Here is a 17997-nt window from a genome sequence, read left to right as displayed (position 1 = left end):
GTTATGACAAGGAGTTACTATCTTCTAATGACTTCTAAAATATCTGTATGTAACACCTGGAAACTTCAGCATTCCATACCTAATTTGGTCTTTCAAACACTGATTTACAAATGTACTTGTTATTTAATTCTGTTAGAGAATGCCTAAGGTAGCATTTTTTCTGTCACCTCCTTAGCACAGCTATTTACCAAGTTAAAAGAGTAGTGGCTAAGGGGCCCATTAGCAAAAAAAAATAAGGAGCTCAGTAGCAAACCTTGGTCTTAAAACACATTTTCCTCTCAGCAGATGATAATCTCAACAGCAGTGCAGCCTTTTATCCAACTGAGCCATGAGATGGACTGGTTTTTGCCATCCTCTTAGTTCACCTCTGAAAATACCTGTTTGTTTGGTAAGGCTAGGTGTTTTACCAAAGATATGTTGACATTGGGTAAATTACTGAAATAAGGAAGTAAAAAATAGAAAATGGCAGCAGACATCATCTTCCCATATAAGGCCCTTATAACAGTGGTTTACAAATGAACCACTTTTCAGCAAAGCATCAGAAGAAAGCAATTTTAGGAACACAACAGTATCACAAAGTTAAGAAAATCCTTTCTCCTGTGCTGCACTGTACTTATGCAAACCTTAACAACAAAATGCCTGTTAAAAATGTAGACTACCTTTGATTATTTTGCTTAGTGCTCTTCAGTGTGTCCTTTAAAAACTATTAATCAGCACTGGAAAGCAAGCCAGGAGGTAACATGTGAGCTGGCTATGTATCACTGCCACAAATCACAGTAGGTTGGAAAGGCACACCAGTTGGAGTCCCAGCATCCTGACAACACAAATACTGTGGCACATCCAGCCCAGTCTTTCACCCATTGTAAGGAATTCCACCAAGCTGAGCCTGGCTCAGGGAGACCAGCAGTGCTTTCCAGGCTCCTCAGGACACAGGGATGACATTCCCACTGACTCCAAGGGAAATGCTATGCTCACACAAAGACACAGCTGCTCAGGAAGGAACTCAGGGGGGGTGTGTGTGTGTGTCAGCCTGAAACTGAGCTCCACCCCACAACTGGGTCCTTATTACACTCAGACTACAGCATCCTGCAAGGTTTTCGTAAGACACAACTCGCCATATAACAAGATAAACCTGCAAAATATGTTAAATGAACCATGTCCCAAGAGTAGCCACCTCCCTACTCTGACTAGAACTGGGCCTGAGCAAACAGCTCTGGTGCACACATCCTCTGCCTGAGTGTCCTGAAGAGCATTCCAGGCTGGTGAAGCAGAAAATGCATCTATTAGTCTACTAGTGCTTTATCTGGGGTGGGTACTCCTCTGCTGTCAGAAGCCAAGAGTTATCTTCCTGACAACAGTAAGGACAGGACTAAATCAAGAAAGGAATTCAGAGAGGCAGAGAAATGTAGTTGAGCTTTTGATGAACAAACCTCATTAACTGAGTGGCTATCAGCTATCCAAATAGATAAAAGAATTATTATTACAGCTGTAGTTTAACAGTTTGGAAAAAGTGATATTTTAAAGTCCCTACATAACACTGTCACCTGTAATGCTATGCTGTAAATTTGTTATTTAAAACCTACTTGTAAATACCCAGCAACTCTTACAAGTTATTGGCAGCATTCAAAAGTACTGGCAAGAGCAAATAAAAATGCATCCATTTTGGGAAAATTAACTATTCTTATGACTTCATGTTCTCATCAGATAGCAAGCATTAAAAATATGTCCACTGCAATGTGTACAATAGCCCAGAAAAATGCTGAGTTTGCTACACTTTCTTCAGATTGAGTCAGCTGAAGTTAGGTTTTCAAATCCATCAAAGTCAGGCATAGTCAAACACTGTAATGCTTTCCCAATGCCATCATATGTCAGAACACTACATGTGAAAGTTCACACATTTGATTTCCCAGAAGACACCACTATTGCCTTCTTTTCAAAACCATATCATGAGGGAAAAAAAAAAATACAAATGTGTGCATGTTTCAGACAATCTTACTTCTTGTGGATGGACTCAGATTATGCTGTCCCAGCTGAGTGATTTAAAATTGGATTTATTGTGATTCTTCATGACTGAAGAGGTCAAAGCCTTCCCCAGGGAAAACAACTATAAGGTGTTATGCAGTCCAGTTTAAGGAGTACATGTGAACTTTGTAACTTCACAAGGTTAATGTGTGTCTTGGTTTCACTGTAACATCTTATTAACCATGAGAAAGACAAGAATTTTCATGTCTATAGAGTAGAAATGAATTATTTTCTTACATTTCCTCTCCCCCCTCCAAATATGCAAAGCAAATTTTTAAATTCCCAATTCAATATATATCAAAGAAGAAAAAGGTTCAAAGTCAAGTCCTAGAAAGTAAAGAAATGCCAGAACAAATTTAGTTCAGCTCCCTTGTGCTTATACATCAAGATGAAATATTTAATTACATGATGACATGCTATTTTTTGACTGCATTATCTGTGTTTTAAAGAACAAGAAACAAATTCCATAGTGGCCTGATTGGACCAGATGTTTAGATGTTCATTGCATTTCAAATATAATATTTCAGCAGTTATTTATCTTATTGAGAGAAGTATTGGTCAGATTTTTCCCCAAGGTTACCTGATAGTTTGATTCTTTTTTTAGTAGAAAAAACATTATTGGAAAAAAAATGTATCTTCCACCAGCAAATACTACTTGATTGCTATGATCTAGTTTTGAATGAACAAAACCAGAACAAATCTCATTTGGCCTGTTGTTTTTTTTTTTTTCAAACAGGTCTATCACAATGACTAACTTATCAAAATATTTGAAATTGCATTCTAAAAATACCAGCTATTTATTATTTTACTCCGCTGCACAGACATCAGTCTAACACTCAATCAGAGTAAGTGGTGATGAATCATGCACATTTTAGAAATGTTTTGGCTCTCTGAATAACATTTGGGTTCTAAATCTTTATTGATAGAAATATCTTACTTCCAATAGAAATTTACATACAAATGTGTAAATCAGGGCTAGAGCATCAAGTCTGTGTTATGGCTAAGGGGTGTCTGGGCTTGGCTAGCTGCCTTCAGTGCCCACTTCCACCTTGGCTCGGATAATTGGAATAAAGATGAATGAAAATGAAAAAAAGGCCTGCAGTTTTAATAGTAACTATTTGTTATTTAAATTTCCTGTTCCACATTAAATGATTGCAAGAATGTGTGCTCAGAATTAAAAGGCTGCTCTTCAGCATCAGCGCATTGATTTCTTGGGGGTCCTTGCAAAGCTTTTCACATTTTTTCTGGACTACAGCTCTACCTCTACCCCTCTAACTGCCTGTCAGACATCATTTCAGCTTTATGAATAAATAATATGATGCCCAGGGGAAACGTTGGGCTAAGACAAAAAAATCAATATGGGTCTAGCACGTATTAGGCAGTTGTTCAGCTGAAGTCTGTCTCAAATATGTGGAGTAATTTTAATAACAAAACAAATTCTTTCTACACTGAGCTTAAAAGAGGGTTATTAAGAAAGCACCACCTCTATATCACTCTGTATCCTATTTGAAGATTAATAATACTGTTCTCCTAGAATGTGAATAAATATTCTGATTGCAAAGAATTTGGTGATTATTTGACTACGAATTTCAAATATTCACACTACAGAAAAATGGTACCAAGTGTTTTTTTTTATTCTGTTCCTCTTGGAGTGGTGCTGGGGCACATCTGCACTGTAAAGCTGTTATTACAACTGACTTGTTATTTTAAAAATATCTTCCAACATCGACCTTTTCTTTTCTTTTTTTTTTTTCCACAAGACCTGGGATCAGAAGTGAAACAAAAGCAGGGTAAATTAATCATTCATGCAGCTCTGTAATCATCTTAGTTGTTCCTGCAATGTAAACCTATTTTTGCAGTCACTTCAGATCCCGGTTCAGTCTGCCACCATGCCCAGATACAAACCTGTCACAGGAATATCTGAATCACTCCACTTCTACAGGACCTGTCTAAATAAACAAGCCTAACTCCTGTCATGGAGCAGTTCTTAAATTCCTTTGCATTATGACTGAGAAGGACTGGTTATGTTAAGTGTACCGTACAGGACGCAGCATTCGCCGCAGGAACCGCTGCTCACTTGCTCTCCTGCAGCTTATTGAAGGTGGACAGGCTTGACTCCTGCACTCCTCCTTTCCTTCATCACCAGGAAAGCTTGGGCAGTGCCAGGCAGCAGCACTCAGCCCCTGCACACAGCACATCACTCCACCTCCCAGTTCACTGATGGCCAGCGGGGCTGAAGTCTCACCCATCCTCGCCCCCACAAAAATGTTGCCTTCCCACCGTGTTCCTTGAAAACGGATCTCATGCTGGAAAATGATGAGGAGATGGATAGGTTATTTTGGGACAAGGGCAGAGCTGCCAGTGCTCCTAGGAGTCCTCATGGAAGCCACAGGCACCCAGGTTCAGCACCATGGCCAGACAAACAGCAAAAACAAAGAGGTGAGGACAAACAAGCAAGCTGGAGCCAGACCCACGGATAAGCTCCGAGATCCCTGACTCCAAGTCACCAACATTCAGCTCATGGACATTGCTCCCAAAGGGGGTTTTTCCACCCCCTTGCTGTTACACAAACCTTTTAGGGCAAATCCTCCCCACGGGAGTTTGCTGACAAGGCGGCTCCTCCTGTTACGCTCAGGATAATGAAAAGCACAAACTTCATGTATTTATGACCATTTCAGACTGAGGAGCTGCAGCTGAGTGCCCTTGCCTGGGGGTGCTTGCTCCTGCAGGAGAGGCGGCCATCTGGAAGGGCAGCCTAAGGAAAGCAGAGGGAAAACCTGCCATCTGAGGCACAGAAACCCGCAGACGTGCAGCAGCTACTACTGATAGTGGCGGAGGTACAAGGTATCCTGAGGCTCACACCAGCCAGCATGGTGGAGCCCATTAACATCAACACTGACAGAAAACGCTTTTGCCAACTCAAAGGAAGTGAAACGAGGAAATCAAGAGGGGACTCCTAAGAACAAAGAAACCAAAAAAGAGTGAACAAGAGCCCCCCAACAAACTGAACCTAAAAACAAAGCCCATTAACAAACAAAAAAACCCCACACCTGTCAAGAGAAAAATAACCAGGGATGGGACCACTGTGCTATTTAAGATGATTTATTGCTCAAATAAGCTAGATAAGGTATCAGTCTCAAAGGCATGAGACTTGGAGAGAAGCAACAAGTCAGCCATAGCTCAAGGTAGTCAAAGGTTTCTTCTTCACACAGCAAAACAGAACATTTTGGTCCAATAGACAGTTAACACAAAACTTGTTTCTACTTAATAACCTATCAACTTTGCCTAATTTTGCCGCACTGCGTCTGCCTTTCAGCCAATAAACTGATAGGCCACGTACGCACACATCTGTAAATCAAACCCTTCAGTGTCAGTAGGAGCTTCCATTTTTCTGTTTCTCGTAACACCCACTCCTCAAAACCCACACAGGCAAAAAGGAGAAGCCTGAGGCTGATGCTTGTATGGATTTCTATTGATTCTAAGTACCTACAAACCCCAAATCCCCGGGTGCTTGGTGCAAAACAGCCAGAAAGGAAACTGAAAGCAGAACAGTGATTTCCAACACAGGCAAGCTGTCAGCTGTAAGCACCAACCCATGTATCCTGTGCAAAGTCACTCTGAGAGAAGCAGCCCTTCATCCCCTCTCCCTTTCTGGCAATGGCCATGGCCAGGTCCCTGGCAGCACTCCTATGCCAACAGGCCCTTTCCAGCTGGCATCTGGCTCACACATTTTCCTTCAGCCACTGGCCTACACCTCTGCCATGCCAACACCAGGCCAGACAGCTCAGAGCAGAGACACTGGGAACACGGGCAGACCAGTGGGACACCCAGCCATGGCCACCACAAAAGTGGAGCAAACCAGTCCTGCCATGTTCTTTGCAAGACGTAAGTTACAGGGGATGACCTGCCAACACCTCTGCTGTCCTGCTGTAGAGGCCTACCCAAGAGACCCCACCCTGCTCTTCACCCCCCATGTCCCTCATCCCCCTACCATAGTGTATTGGTGTTAGAAGCCATTCCTGTGCTTCTGAAAAATGACTGCACAACATGTATCCTGCCAGCCCCCAGGAGACAGGACCACTTGACCTCGGACACTTGACTCATGATCACTCAACTCGCACGTTCTTATCCTTTTGATGCTATTAAAATGAATAATTAAGCTTCCAAAAAATGACACTGGCTGTAACCTCTCAATGTTGTGTTTGAAAGCCATAGGAACCTTAGGGTTCCTTAGGGAACCTCTCAGAGAACCACCAGACCTGCCTGTGTGTGCAGTGCCTGGAGATGTGGTTCCTGACTGGCTGAACAAAGTCCTCAGTTCAGCAATCACCTTTATCACCTGTCACACCTGCCCTCTCCACCTCCATCTGAAGGTACTCCAAACCATACTCATCAAGTGACCCATGGAGGGGTCATTTGTTTTTTTTGGCAAATCTGCCAGGCTAAAGATTGATAGTATTTCACCACCAACACAGCTGATTTTAAAAGGACATCCTGTCCTCACTTTCCAGCCCCACTCACAGCTTTTTCTGGGCTGTACTATAAATCAGAGAAGTACATCCAGATTTCTGAAGGATCCTAGAACCCAAATAAAACTTTTTTGTTCAGCTCTAAGGTTCCCAGCTTGCAACTGAAATGATAATTCTCTGGACCTACAGTTGTCCTCCTGGCACTGTGTTGCTGTCTAATGCTGATAGAGAATGATTACATGCCATGATAATATCTGTTCACAAGTTCTGATTTCCTCTGCAAGAGTTCAGATGATGCAGGTCCCTCAGACACACTTCAGAGTCATCAACACATTTTTATTGCAAACAGAATTTGCAAAATGATTAGCCACTCAATGGAGAAGAAAGACAACACCCTCAGCTTTCAGATGTGTTTCATTTCCTGATCTGAGTATCTTTCACAGAAAATGAGAGTTCAGAAGTAAAATGCTTCATCTTTGACGGATTGAAAGGCAAATATCACAGACCTTTAGCTTCCACAAGGTAAGACACCAGAAGCATGAGTGGTAACAAATTGATTTTACATTAATTTTATCTCTAAGGTGTCTGTACAAGCTCATGAATTTTTATGTTCATTTTAAAGACAACTATTCCCAAGAAGCAATGATTCTATGAACCATATTTATGCTGTACTTATTTATGCCTTTCTCATAAGCTCAAAATCTGGAACTGAAGCATCTCTGTCCTTCATAGAGGTAATAAAAAGAGACAGAGAGGGACTCTGAGTACCCACACAAACTCATACAACCAGTCACTGTAGCTTAGGAGGCACCTGGTCAGACAAGTTGTGGTTACCATGTATGTTATCAGAGAGGTGCACTCCATTTTGCAAAGGAAAAGTTAAACCTGTCAAGGGTTTAAAAAGTTAACCTTGTCTGAACAATCTAACCTCCCCTTTAGGAAAAGCTAGGAACATGCAGCAGGTCAGTCAGCACTGTGGGGTTACCCTGAAAGATTTTGTTTGCTATACTATCAGTATGTGTGAAGTGAAGACCACCTGCTTCGTATGCAGTAGCAAAGCACAGATTCCTCACAAAGTTTCAAGGCTCTTACTGTATTAAAAAAGGGACTTGAAATCTTCCCAGCATTTCTCAACTCAGGCATAATTTGTGCATTACACACAATCAAGTCAAGTCTAGTCTGGTACCATACCACTTACTAGTAACAGCCACCCAGCAAGGGCTGGGACGCCTGGAATTAAAATTAACTTCAGTCCTTGAAATTTATCTTTTGCCAGGTGCTGGAAGACATTATTTAAGAGGCAATGCAATATAAATTTGGTTTTGCTCAAATCTCATCATTCCTCCAGTGAATGAATATAAGCAGCACCAGCCTGCACACTGAAGGCTGGGTGTTGCTGGTCTCCACGCAGAGGTACCAGCTCTGCTCTGCAGACTGCACACCCACACCAGCTCCCTAACCACAGCACTCTTTTCTGCACCCAGAGCAGTGGGAGAGCTTTGTAACTTGAACATAAATATGAACCCCCAGCAGTCCACTTTGTTCAGCTGCTGTCCACACCCACGGTGAGCTCATTAGCTCTGCTTCCTAATGGGCTTTGAGACGAGCAGATTGATGTATAGATCTGCAGCATCTACCACAACTGCTACAGCAGAAACAGCTTTTACCAACTTGGAAAAGTGAGCTGATTTCCAATGAGGTGGTCATTGAGCTGCTTGAACAAAACACTGACACTGACCAAAGCCACCTTCCTGGGGAAGGAAAGCCTGTGTCAGCACTGCAGGACCCGTGATGCCTCTCATGCAGCTCCAGGAAGGAAACCAACTAAAAGACTGGGATGCTGAGGGATAAGGAACAACCTTCTGAATGACCACACACAAACCCCTATTCAGCAGATTATACCTTTCAGCTGGGACTGGTTCTGGTGCTTCTTCAGACACAAGTAGAGGAAGTGCATTCTTAAAATGCATCACATCTTTGTTTTATACACACACACTGGCAACCTCACACAGCTCACCCTGGATCCAGAAGCTGTAAACAACAGTTTCTGTAAAAGCTGTAAAGTAGCTGTAAAGTAACATTGCTGCTAACCAGTTTAGTTGCTTAGAACTGGTACCTTCATAAATTACAGGGGTCTTCAGAAAATGAGTTAAAGCCAAGCTGACTACTGCAGGAAACAGAAAGCAGTTGCATAAACAGTTACCTTGTAATCTCTGTAGGACTTGATGTTCAAGTGAGATACAGTACCGACAAATGATTCCTCCTAGGCAGGAAAAAAAAAAAAGAAATCTTAAAAAAATTCACAAGTCTAAATTCAATTATGCCACACTTTAAGAATATGAAAATATACATTAAGTTTTCTGGTTCATCAAATTTAAAATCATATCCACCTGAAAAGCACCTGAGGAAAAGGTTTTCTTACTATATTAAAAATACCCAAGTGTAACTAATAGAGCCTTTAATTTCCTTTTTATTATTTTTGTCTGTAAACTATCTTTTGGCTTTTAAAGATATGATAAAATTAGGCTGGGAATTAGGACATTTTTATTCTCTCACCTATGCAATGTTGCCAGTAATACAAATTTCATACACCAAATCAGAATTAAAGTCTCCTATATGTACAGTTAGGGTAGTTTATACTCATACAGTGACAGTTTCTTCAGAGAGATTTCTGTAACTGCTTGGGTTTGATAAGTAGAAACTCATTGTCACTTAGCAATTGTACTGGTTTAATATCCAAAGAAAAAGCATCCAGGTCAGTAATGAGAGATTTACCAGAAACAGAGAGGTAAAGAGGCTGCATGGTTCCTTGGCACCAGCCTTGGAACACATACTTTTGTTTACGGGATGACAGAGGTGCCATATGGTGGCAATTTGTCCTGAAATGCCTACACAATAAAAATGACTAACTTTGGACTTTGTCTTTTCCCCATTGCTTACATGAAATATTAACTAACTTGGTTTGCAAACTGACTTAGTTAGAAGAAAGTACATTCCATTTCCTGGACACTTATTTCAGATTTAAAGGGTCTTATACTGTTAACTTTGTAGGGGACTAGCTCACTAGGGAATTTAAGACTGGTTTAAACCAAAATTAGAGCAATAAATAAATTAGGCTCTGAAATACTGACCTGTAAGGTTAGGAAACATAATTAACATCAAAGTAAGGAGAAACAGATATAGACTATTTCTGAAGGAATTTGTCATTTCTTCTACACCATTAATTTCCACAAGCTGCTTAAGAAATCAGAGATACTGTCAGGCTATCTGCTTGTTCAGACCACAGAAGGATATATTGATTCAATTACTTTCTTTTGATGCAAATCCAAATTAAAATCAGTATAAGCACATATTACAACTCAAACTTCATGCAAAAATCTATTTTTTCCTTTTTAGAAATCATTAACCAGTTGTTTTGCTCATTCATACCCGTGTGTGTGTGTCCCATGTCCCCCCACTGCACTGGTGTATTCAACTAAAAATAAAGCAGTGCATGCTCCTGGAGAACTGTTGCTTAGCTACATTCTCAATTATCACAATGCTGGCCTTACCCATTCAGTGACAAGGTCAAAGCAATTGTTTCTTTACTTTAATGATGAAGTATCCTGTTTATAAAAATCTTATCTGTTTCCTACTTGGTAAAATATTGCACATTTCAGTCAATCATTGCTGCCAAGTCCCCCAGAGAGACACAGTGTGAGAACATAAGCAGCAGTATTCATTTTTGCCCTTAACAGAGAGGGTTTTTTTCCCCATCCCCACCCTGAACGACAACTACCTCACACTGACACACAGGCAACCAATTATACCAACATTAGTTTTCCTTCTCTGCTGTGGCCAGGCAAATATAGCAGAAATGCAGTAGTTGTATATTTATTCTTATTTTTCCCCCCATCCAGTAACAAACATAAGTAAAATGGCAATTTTTAATTAGCATGTACCCAGAGTCGGTGCTGTGGGAAAGAAGAGAAGGATTTTCCCCATCCCTTGTAAACACAAGAACTTTTTGGCTTTTCTTTGCCTTTGAGGGCAGGTGTTCAGCTGCAAACACTGCAATTCTCCCTGGGCTAGTCCAGGCTGCTGAATATTTCATAGCCCCTGAGAAATGCAGCTGTAATCAACTCACAAATAATGAAATGGGCAGCAATAATAGAGCAGAGGTAAAGTGCACCATTAGAAAGCATCAGTGCTTTGACTGCTGCTGCAGTCCTCTTGTAACAATTTATCGGGTTATTTGATAAAATAATAATGCTATCAACTATGAAACAAAAATTAATGTTATGCAAAAAAAACCCCAAAGTGTCTCAGGTGGCCAACATGAATAGCAAATAGAAAAAAGTCAGAATGCATGTCAAAGGAGTCACATTCAAGACTGAAACTCCATTAGATGTATTAATCACATGCCAATTACACACAGCCATGTTTGGGTATTAATAGAAAAGTAAGTTTACAGAAGTTACTTAATGCAGGATAAGCTTCATAAATATTAAAATAAAACAGAGAAAATATTTTGGAAGTAATAAACATGTGCATCTTAATCATATCTTGCAGAATAACCCATCTGCTGTCTTAATGTCTTTGTAACAGGATCTTGAAGTTTGACATTCAGTATCTCAACAGTTCACAATGTCCCACTTCCATTGTTTGGGGCAGGTAAACGCCAAAATTGCTGCAAAAATCAGCAGTGGCATTACTGTAACAACATTTCCTGAAGATATGATGTGAGCTAAGGTTAGGAAGCTCATCCCAAAACACAGGATCGATCAAACAGTAGTGATACAGGTTGTAACTGGGTGGATATCAACATGCACCTATTAATTATACAGGAAGGCTCCACAGGAAGTAGCTCTTCACCTCATTTCAGAAATCCAGCCCAAAACCTGACTGTTCCTGACCTGTCCCAGATTTCTGAGGAACAAAACACAGACTGCTTGTACAAATTTAAGTTAATGCCACCAATGAGGCTACAGTGGCTATGTGGGAAAAGGGGCAAGGTCATACACAGTGATCCACACAGATGGACAGTGAGACAACCTACCTGAGTATTTTCTATCAAGATCTCTAAACATCTTTATGATTTTGGATGGAGGTGTGACATACACAAACTGCCTACCCTGATCTGCACTGATAAGCACTGATAGGTTAGGAAATGCATTTCCTACATGCAGGAAAGGGCTCAAATGACCTCCTTCAGAGAAAAAGGAGTGGTGACTGAGCGAAGTATGGCCTCAGGCAGTTTTTGCTAACCTCATGGTCTGCCATGTATTATTAGCACAGGTGAATTCCACTGCCAGTGTCCAGACTGTAAAATAGAATAGAACTGAATATTTCAATTGAAAGGATCTACAACTATCACCAAGACCATCTGTCTGATCAGTTCAGGGCTGACTGAAAGTTAAGGGCATCATCCAAGTGTCTCCCAGACACTGACAGGCCTGGGACATCAACCACCTCTCTAGGAAGCCTGTCCCAGTCTTTGACTACCCTCGTGGTAAAGAAATGCTTCCTGTTGTCTAGTCTGATCCTCCTTTGACACAGCTTTGAACCATTTCCCAAGCATCCCATAACTGAATAACAGGGAGGAGAAATCACACCTCCTTTTCCACCTCCCCCTCTCAGGAAGTTGTAGAGAGCAGTGAAGCTGCCCTGAAGCCTCCCTTTCTCCCAAACTAGACAAACCCAAAGTCCTTAGCTGCTCCTCATTGGATATTCCTTCCAGCCTTTTCACCAGCAAACAGCTGGTGAGAAAGCTGTATTTCAAGTGACTCTGTGATATGCAACTGTGGGAAAAGGCAGCTGAGAAACAAGCAAAGGCTGAAGAATAAACACAGTGCACCAGTGTTGCCATCTGGGAGCGCAGCAATCTCCCAAAAATGCCATGCAGCAGGTGGATGCTCCCCCTATGGACCAGAACACGCTCCAGTACAGAGGAGGGCAGGCACTGTCTTCCCCAGCCCACATTTTCCCAGGTACCACAGGACACCCTGCTGAACCACAGTTCCCATGGCTGCATAATCCTTTCTCATCCTCCCTCCAAGCAAGGGCTGACACTCAGAGCTGCCTCCCGAGAGACACACAGAAGTAACACGCCAAGTTGTAGGCAATTCACAGAAGGCTGTCTGTGCCTCCATCAGTTAACTGCTGATACTCACAAGAATATGCTGAATGCTATTCCTAGAAGTTTAAGGAAAGTCTGGATGCAGGGCTGTTGGTAGGTTCACATGCAACATGGCATGTTGTGAAGAGAAGTCTTGACAGAAGTGTGAAGTTGCACAAACACCTGTGCAGGCAGAAATCTAACAGCAGTGGGAAACAAATTGCTACATGCTCTGAGAAAGCATCTCTACATGCAGGAAGTCTTCAATTTATGTCAGTCTAATCATCTGTAACATGCTTCAAAGAGGAATTCATAGAACTCAGATAATCTAAACAGATTGTGAAAGAAGTCAACCCTCTTCAAAACACACCCTCTTCCTTCAGTGCCTTTGTACTTGTTATGTTCTCTGCAAGGATAAGCTGTATTTTCATTTCTTTCCTCACCAGCAAAAGATAGAGATTGTGGACAGGTTTAATACTGCCAGAGAAAATGTGGTGTACACATGTTCAGTGCAGCAGGGGAAAATGAGGTCTAACATCCCAGAAACTCATCATCTTTTACTCTGAAAGAAAGTGGTGACTCAGGGTGATACTGCACTGGAATAATTCCCACACTTTGATAATTAAAGTACTCCTCCTAATGTTATCTTCCATCTACTGGAGAAGAAGTCACACAGTTAGGCCTTCCAGCCACACCGAGCACACAAAAATTCTCTTCAGCCATCAGAAAGCTCAGACATAACTAAGATGCCCTCATTCATATTCTCCTACACTCCCTCCTGCAAATATCCAAAGATAAATTACTCAGACAAACTCCAATTTGGACTCTAAATGTCACAGGAAAATCTTATGTTTCTCATTTTTCCTTTCACTTTCTTCCCTGAGATGAAAGAATTTTATTAACTCCCTGGGGATCATGTCTTCACTCTACTGTGAAAAAGTACATGATAGAGAGAGACAGACCTTGAACAATATAAGGCTGGTAGAGCTGCTCCACAAGTTTATCCATTAAAAATTCAAATATGTATTTCAACAGCTGTGTATTTTCTGTCACATCACTAATCCTCGTCCAGATATCAGCATCCTGGTCTAGCCCTTCTATAAAATGGTCTGACTGTGGTGATACAGGCTGCTGTGGTCTGTGTCTTTTTTTTTTAATTTTTTTTAAATTTACATATCTAGAAGGATGATTTGGAGATACACACACACAATTCTAGCATCAAGGGACTCACAAACCACGCCCAGCTCCTAAGTGGGGCTCTCACTCCTTAACAAACTCTTACAAAGCAGCAAAGCAGGCAGCAGTTCACTGTTCATGTGCTGCCTCCTCCTTGGGCAACTCACTCTACTAGGAGCCTTGTAAAATTTGCAGCATCATATTAACTCTTTCCAAGACTATGTATTTGCCAATACATTGTGAAAAAGGACTTTGAAGACATTCAAACTGAAGTTGGCATGTTGTGATGATAACTATAGGAGGTGAGGCTAGCAGTGGCGCTGCCTGTTACAGCTGTTGGCCACTTTCCCCTTTCCTGATAATTTTCAATTGTTAAAAAATGCTGCTTCATGCTAAATGTAATTTTGGGTACCTCCACTAAAACAATGCATATGTTTCTGAATATAAAGCCAAAGAAAAGCACTTTTCACTGCACAAGTTAAAAGGTCTTTTTCTTTGAGAAGCTCAAGTATCTCTACTCTTTGAGAAAAGGACTTGACAAGACCCAGGAAAATGCTTTCAGAGAGATGCTTTTTACTGCCTTCTGAAATGAGTTAGATGTACTCCTGTGAGAACAGGAACAAGAGTAAAGAAATTGGAGAAAAGTAAGGAAAAGGGGGGAAAACTGGGATGGAGAGATATGTGGGCAAGATGATGGATAAGAATAAGCAAGGAAGTTTGGCAGGGGAGTCTGGGAGAAAAGCAGGATGAAAGAGAGCAAGGGAGGAAAGACAGTCAATCAAAGAGTCAGTCAATCTAGCTAAAATCCAAGGAGAAAAAAAATGGATGAAAAAGGAGAGTGAAATCAGGAGTTACTTGGATGAGAATAGAGTAAGCTGAGACTCATCCAAGATGCAGCTGGTACAAGGGGAGACTGGCACCGGCTGGCAGAGACAGAAGACAGAGCTAAGGAGGCAGCAGCACAGACCTGGAAGGCTGGATGGGAGACTGGCAACAACGGGGTGTCAAGTGGGTGACAGGAAAGTAACCTAAGTCCTTTGGGACAAAAAGCAAAAATATACAACAGATTGTTAAGATGGAAACAGCACCTGCAGGGAGAAATTTACTTAGGAGAGCTGTGAGGAAAACATGCAAGAATTAGGCTTATGAGAAGACAAGCAACACAAAAGTAGAAAGGAAACAGGTCTAAGTCAAAAGCAGAAGGTCAGAAGAGACCATCTCTTGGCAGAACTAGACAAAAGAGTCTGTGTCATGAAAGCATATTCCTCTCCAGAGCCAGGCCCATCACTGAGTGCAGCTATGCAGTCACAGTAACACGTACACTTTAGGTACAACCCTAAATTTTTGCTTTACCTAATTTCTCATCTCTGCTGGCACCAACAGCACAAAGTAGTAGAGCAATAAAACAAACAGGCATTACAGGATAGTTCTTTCAAAATGTCATATGGTAGCACCTTGTCCCTGTTAAGGATGTGACACAAAAGCACATGAGCTGTGGATTTTGTTCAAACTGACTTCTTTAAATATGCCAGTGGCTCAAGGGTCTGCCATAGGACCCTGACTGTCCTTGGACAACCAGACTGGCCTGCCCTGTGATCTCTCATACCCAGATTCAGCAGCAGGCTGTCAGGAGCCAGCTACAGCTCAGCAGGGCACTGATACCACCCATCCTTGAGGTGCCTCCAGCATAGCTAGATAGTGCTTTCCAAGTACAATCACAAAGTTGGAAAAAAAATTATCCTTAGCTTCTGCTAGACAAAACAGGGACACAGATGGCAAACGGCATGAGATGGGTGGCCAGATCTTTTTAGTGTTTGTGATAGGAGAAAAAACACCCACCTAAGCAAACAGATGTCCAAAGCTTGCCAGAAATACTGAGGTGCTCTTGTCACTACAGCTCTTCCTGGATTTCCAGAGGCTGGCAAGAAAAGCAGGGGTGTAGGGGGCTCCCTCTGAACTCCACATCCAGGCACTACTCCTGCAGAAACCATGATGCAACGGATGGAGAGGCAAGAAGCACTGGGACACCTGCCTCAGTTTCACTCTGATGGGTCATACACACTGTATACCCAGATCTGGTACTCATCAGCCCACTGGTCTAAGTGTGCCCTTAACTATTACCAAACTAACTGGCAGGCACATAACCACCCCCTCATGCTCTAGTCTTTGTCCATTTTAATACATAGAACTGATCTGTAGAACCCTGGAAAAAATGATAATGGCATTTATTTCTTTATTGAAAGAGCCCTGCCTCTTGCTCCTAACACTGACCAGTATAACACACCATTAACACAGGTCTCTGATGCATTTTTCAGGACAAATCAGAGTAAGTTTACAAAAGCTTTCTCCCAGAATTTCCCCCATTTCCCACAGAGTACGTGCCAGCTCCACACACCATCGTGATCTGGTTCACAGCTCCTGAGCTAAACAGGCAAGGCTCCTGTCTTGTATCTCCAGAAACCTTCCTGTAGAACATCCCAGTAAATTCACACCACTTGGGGCTGCACAGCTTACTTCTGAAACAAAGACACCAACTTCAAAAGATCCAGTAATTTTAGGCGTGTTTTATATTAACTGGGGATTAGATAGATGATTTCCTGCAGGTTTAGAAATACCGTTGCTGCAGCTTATACCACGTTTTGTTATTTTTTTCCTTTGCCCAAAGGTTATCTGCTGCCTCAGACTGATCCTTTGCTTACACACTCCCAATGCGATGGTAATAAATATGAAAGACTAAAGGTCTCCATGTTCTTCTGTAGTAATCCACCATACTGCCAGAATTTTAGAAGAAAATACTGGACAGAACTCTCTTCATCCCAGAGGGACTCGTGTGCTGCAAATTATTCCTTTTAAAGTGAGATACAGAAAGAGGCAACTAATAGAGCAGCTTGTGGCACAACACTCAAAGTTGTTTCTTCCCCATTAATCTAGACCCAACTGCAAGGCATCAGTGGTATGTGATATACTTAAGAATATTGCCGACACACATTTTTCTTTCCACTCCTCCTGAAGGCCCAGCACAGAGCAGTGCTAAGCTGCCTGTGGAACAGACAGCACAGCAGATCACTGTCACATGCTGGGATCTTGGGAAACTTGCCTTTAATCAGGCAGCACAGTCCAGAGCTGGTTGAAAAAAGGCATCGCTAAGAAAATACCCTGCATCTCAGGCACAGAGAGCTTCCTGCAGGACATCTGTGGACAAGGCTGAAAAGGTAGCAATTTAAAACAGCAAAATGGGACAGTAAGAGCATTTACCTTTTATCTAAACATGATTCATGAGGCAGCCCTGCAAAGTGACAGACAACAACAAAGCAGTTCATCTACTATTGATAACCCAGCATTCCTAAGCCATCAATAGCCATCTGAGTACTCCCAAAGTAAATTTAGCTTCATCTTCATTATTTTCTGTATTGAAAGACCGAGGACATATTCATGGATGTTTATGCAATGGCAAGAGAGCAGAGTATTGTATGTTTTATTACACTTCCAAAGCAGAATCTCGTTCAGACATTGCTAGCATATAATTTCTGTCTCTCTCAAAGCTGGAAGGCAATCATTAGCATGTTGAATCTGGCAAGTTCCTATTATCTATCTGGTAATTACGGAAAGATGGAGAAGCCTTCAAAAAATACCCTCCAACTTCTGCATTTACTACACACCTGATCAAAATAATATCCCCATTACCTAAATTAACAGGTATTTCCCATAAACCATTATGCAGAACATACTAATGTTAGTATAAAAAAACATGAAATAATTATTAGAGATCATACAGACCATTAATTTGTCTTCCATTCCAACTTCAGAAATACAAAACTCTGAAATGACAACCTGCATGCAGGAAAACATCTTACTGAAGGTGATGACAAGCTAGGCTACCTGGTCATTTGTCAGGCAATATTAGCCCAAATGAACACTTCAACACAGCTCTAGGTTTTCAAAATATGTATACCATTACTCAATGCTATTCATACTGAGGCAGCGAAAATATGCTAAATACACACTCAAAGATAATCCCATCCTCCAGAGACTGCCGTAGAAAAGGACAGAAGGATGAGAGACAAGGCAGTGGGTGGGGCCATACATATGCATATGTATACAAAGTAATTGGGGAAATTGGCCTGTGTCTCATTATCCCAGTTATTCATGCTTCAGGTAGAGCGGGAAAGAAGAGGTGACAGGAAGAGTACAGAAGCTGAGACAAGATTGGTACAAAAGGAGCTGGAAGAACAG

At 41.6% G+C, this 17997-nt stretch overlaps 1 protein-coding gene across 2 annotated transcripts in view; it reads right to left on the bottom strand.

The window, feature by feature from the left end:
- The window catches only part of PAG1 (phosphoprotein membrane anchor with glycosphingolipid microdomains 1), a 104661-nt gene that overhangs the window by 70322 nt on the left and 16342 nt on the right, over positions 1-17997 (bottom strand). Inside the window, exons 2-3 of one of the 2 annotated variants that reach the window (XM_086884049.1) lie at positions 15604-15742; positions 8695-8754 (exon numbers count right to left, since the gene is read on the bottom strand). The gene's annotated coding sequence lies outside the window, so the exon portion shown is untranslated. The remainder of the gene's footprint in view (positions 1-8694; positions 8755-15603; positions 15743-17997) is intronic. The other variant, XM_086884028.1, reaches the window with a different exon arrangement.

Source organism: Cyanistes caeruleus, chromosome 1 (assembly GCF_971803275.1).
Source record: "Cyanistes caeruleus chromosome 1, bCyaCae1.hap1.1, whole genome shotgun sequence".
NCBI classification, from domain to species: domain Eukaryota; kingdom Metazoa; phylum Chordata; class Aves; order Passeriformes; family Paridae; genus Cyanistes; species Cyanistes caeruleus.
This window is presented reverse-complemented; position numbering and strand designations above follow the sequence as displayed.